The 4,612-nt window shown below is 36.0% G+C and overlaps 1 long non-coding RNA gene across 1 annotated transcript in view; it reads left to right on the plus strand.

Moving 5' to 3' along the window:
- Positions 1–2,076, plus strand: part of LOC107184968 — an 8,407-nt gene extending 6,331 nt beyond the window's left edge. The window contains exon 3 of the long non-coding RNA XR_001515879.1: positions 2,017–2,076. This is a non-coding gene — a long non-coding RNA (uncharacterized LOC107184968). The remainder of the gene's footprint in view (positions 1–2,016) is intronic.
- Positions 2,077–4,612: the final 2,536 nt, after the last annotated feature.

Raw genomic sequence — 4,612 nt, forward strand, 5'->3', positions numbered from 1 at the left:
GAAGGAAGGAGGGAGAGAGGGAAAGAAGGAGAGAAAGAAGGAAGAAGGCAGGCCATAATCCTCGTCCTTAAGGTACACCATGTGAGATTGGGGAGCATATGTTAATGTGCCAAAAGGCAGCTGGAGGATATTATGAACCATGCTCGTTTTTGGGAGGCACTTTAGCAATGGGAATGGTTAAAGTTCAAGATTAAGAGAAATCATTCCAGTGGACATTGCACTCCAGGTAGTCATCTGAAACCTATCTCCTTTAGAACGTGTAAACTTTTTCTCATAGAATACAAGATTAGTAAATTATGATATCTTCAGTAGTCTGGAAATATCAGAATGCCACAGTAGTGGCTGTCCAAGAACATGACTAGAGAAATACTTTAATCTCCAGGCCACTTGGATAGAGACAAAGCATCTACTGCCTACTCCTCCTACTCCAGCCACATCCATCACAGTAATTAATCAGAATTAGTGATCTTTCTGTTGAGGCAATATGAGCTGACATCTAATTTTACTATATAGGTAAATTATTAGTTCATGCCAGAACAAAGAGAATGGTCATTGTCACTGATATTTCATTACCCTACACAATAAAAAAGGCCATTCATAGGCTACATGTAGGATTTTCATGGGACTCCAGGAGTTCTTGGATCTCATTTTGAGAACCACTATTCCATTGTACTTTATGCTGGTGTTTCATTGGAAAGTATACGTATGGGATATATAGATGGAAAGTTTATGTGTCTAGTAAGGTCAGAGATGGAAACTTGAGGTGTGCAATTTTCAGGAAAATTTTAGGAAAGTTGCAGGCTAATATGTTCACACTTTACTCACTAGTTTGCTTGAAAATGATTTTTGATCAGGATGGATTTTTTTTTTTTGGAAAGTGTAGGAAGCTGCTTTTTTCCATCTGTGATATTCAGCACTTTAGCCATATACATACAGTTTTATCAGAGATGCTTAATCGTTTTTTGGTTTATTTTTCAAGAAGCCTGAAAGGAGTTTGGGCTTTCTATGACTTTTGGTAAATAAATATGCAATTAAGGGACAGTCCACCTCATTTAAAAAGGTTTTTTTTGAGAGAGCATATTTACTAGTCTCTATTTCCTATTTTTGTCATCAGTGGAATAGTCTCTGGGCACATGAATAACACACACACACACACACACACACACACACACGCGCGCGCGCGCGCGCTCCTAGGGGCATCCTCCCCTACTGTGACATAAAGTTTAGGAGTTTGTATTCTACTTGCCTCTGGTTGAAATACTGGTTTCAAAAATAATGAAACAAATAGAGGAATCCTTAGATTTTACTTTATATAAGCACACAGCAAGAAAGATAAGCTTAATTTTTAAAATGGTGATGATGTGGACTAGATTTCCTATCCAGCAGGAAAATGTATAGCATGAATAAGATGCCAAGAAATAAACCAATAGGGTACCATGTATGAATTGTTTTAAATGGGGAAAATATTCTAAAGGACTAATAAGCCATTATTTCAAATGCCTGTGTAAATATAGTTTAGTTCATCATCACCTTTTCCAATTATGTTTACGTTCAGCTCCAAAGTACAGCCTCTGCTTCCTTGTTTAAAATGCCACCAACAGAACTAGCATTTTCATTAATACAAACATTTACAGTGCCCAGAAATGATGGTGGAAATAGAAATCTTTTGTTATTTTAAACTAGATGTACCTCAAAGAGGTGCCCCATTAACTTTAGCTTAGCTTTTAGAACAAAGCCATTTAAAATATTACAATTTTTAGGTTTCTCATGAAATGTTCATGTTTCTATAATAATAATTATTATTATGTCTACAAAATAATATCACTTTATTTCTGAAAAATATAATTTGCATACCTAAATAGATTAGGGATTAAATCATAGTTTTAAAAATTAATATGATTTAAACACAATTTTTATTTTTATTATTTTGGAAACTTAAAATTTTTTTAGGTACAGTGGACATATTATATTAGTTCCAGGTGCACAGCATACTTATTAGACATTTATATACCTTAGAAAAGTGATCATCCCGATAAATCTGGTACCCACCTGACACCATATATACTAGTAGTTATTACAATATTATTTACTATATTCCCTATTCTGTACTTTAGTTTCTTAATAAAAAACAAGTTCTTTTTCAGGTCAGTTATCTGGAAATATACCTAGATCTTTGTTTTGATTGAAGTTAACCACTGAAGTTAACCACCGAACATTATTGTACAGTGGTTAAGAGCAAGGCCGTGGAGAACACTGCCTGTGTGGGAAGCTGAGCTTCACTAACTAACCACCTGCAGGAGTGTGGGAAGCTGCTGTACCTCTCTGTGCCAGTGTCCTCATTTGTAAAGTGGGGATAATACTAGATCCTATCTCAGAGGTTTGTTGTGAGGATTAAATTAGCAAATATTTGCTTGAGAGAACAGCGAAATAAAAGTGTTTATTCTTGCTAATAGGGCATTTCACAATAATAAACAGAAGTCAAGAAGGAATAAAATGAAAAATATGTAAAGTAGGGCCCAGCTCAACAGAAAGAAGCCTTTGCAAGTGCTAGACTGAGAAGGACACCTTGACACCTTTGGTCCACTCCAGGAGCCAGGATATTATGTGTAAATATTATTGTGTCTTCCTTATGTAGGCGTATTTCCTTCACAACACCCAAACATAATGTTTTTAACATTTAAAGATCATCAAAAAGATAATGAAGAATAATGAAGGGCTGAACTAACTGCCTTCTGCTTTGACCTTCACTTCTATTGTCCAGGGTTCTCTAGTTTTCAAAGTTGATATATCTGGCATTTGAGTCTTTTTTATGCCCATCTTTAGCTATTGGCTCATTTGGTCATTCTTTCTGATGTTTCTAATTTAGTCCAAGCATGGATCATCATTACCTTTCTTCCTTGTCCGCTACTCTTTGCTGCTCTTTCTGCTGTTCACCCTAATTCCCCCTTTCCCATACTAAAAAATAATATTTAAAGGAATATGTGCTGTCTCACCACACCTGGTTGCTTATATCCACCGCCCTGCTTCTAACAGCATAGGAGCCACACCATGTGCCATTGGAATGAATGATGGTTACTGCCCTTTTAGCTCTTGGTGGTAACAATCCTAGTTGATTCCTCACCTACACCTCTAAATCAAAGTAGGGAAGGAATGGTTTTATGGTACAATATACCAGTTTAAAGATATTGGTCTGGTCTTACTGCTTGAAGTTACAGGTTAGAAAAAGAAAGAACCATATATCTTTGGGTCTGAACTGGTGACCTAGACATGAGTTCCAGCACCTGTTAAATACCCCAGAGCTATTCTAGCCCTTACAGTGATTTCTCACTGCTGGTTTGAAAGCAGATGGCAAGGAGGAGAAAAAGAACACACTGAAAACCAAGCATGAACCAAAGACCTTTAGAAAATCACTCTAATACTTGCCCAACCATGCTCAGTGGGAAGACTTGCTTTATTGAATCCATACTTTATTGGAATGACTTTTCAGAAGACACACTGTTTAAAAAAATCCTTGCTCAGCAGAAAATATTTTAGATAATGGAAGGAAGAAGAGCCAAAGATGGTGATTATTCCATGTCCTCATCACTTTCTTTGTCCCTTTTTTCACCAAAATTGAAACAAAGTACCATGGAAGGCAGAATGTGGTGGCATAATGGAAACGAAAATCTCTGTAATAAGCAATGGGGTCAGAGTGCGGGTCCAAGGTCTGTTACGTGAGAAAGCTATTTTTCTCTATGAATGTCAACATCTATTCATACAAGAAAGTAATAATATCTGCCTCACAGAAATGTTATAAAGATAACTTTGTATATTGAGATAGTAATATTGGACATGATTATTGTTTTCTATTAGCAATAAATAATTTTGATGGTATAGATCTAAACAAAGTCCCCAAACCTCGTTTTATATCAAACTAGATGTATGATTTCCTTGTTTGTTTGTTTTTCCTTTTATTCTAGAAGTTCATAATCTTTACATCTTCTGGGATGCAGTACATGGAGTGCAAAGAGCTCAAACATTGGAATATGAGAGATCTGAAGTCAAACTCTGGTTAGGCACTCTGAATTAGCGACAGTCAAGGCTCTCACCTTTGGTTTTCCTTTCTGTAATATGGACTGAAATCTATTTTTTCCGGGTTGTGGAGAGAATTGGTGATAATGTTGAAGGTACCTAGCCTAGTGAATAGTTCACAGTAAACAACCATTATACTACAGGATACTTTTGTTTTTTTATGCCTTCATATTTTCATCTACACATGGGTTTGCCTTTGTTCACAATTACTTTATAGGCCCTCAAGTATTGTGCTTGATGGACAGTAAATGCTGATAAGATTGTACCTTGAAAAGGATGAGTCATTTGGATTGATAAATGATTAAATGGTAATATGGTGGGCTCAAAATTCTTTTTTGTTCAGATATTCTAACTAGAAATTCTTTAGAAACTCAAGTTCCTGAGGAATGTGAACATTGCTAAAACATGGTTACTGCCTTTAGGAAGCTTACATCGTAGCAGAAGGTATTCCTTTCACTAATATCTGTGTCTAAACAAAAACTTGTCTTTGTATGGTGACTGGGCTATGAAGCAAGAAAAGCAAAAAGGCTTTCAGAGATTA

Source organism: Myotis davidii, unplaced genomic scaffold, assembly GCF_000327345.1.
Source record: "Myotis davidii unplaced genomic scaffold, ASM32734v1 scaffold44, whole genome shotgun sequence".
Taxonomy (NCBI): Eukaryota; Metazoa; Chordata; class Mammalia; order Chiroptera; family Vespertilionidae; genus Myotis; species Myotis davidii.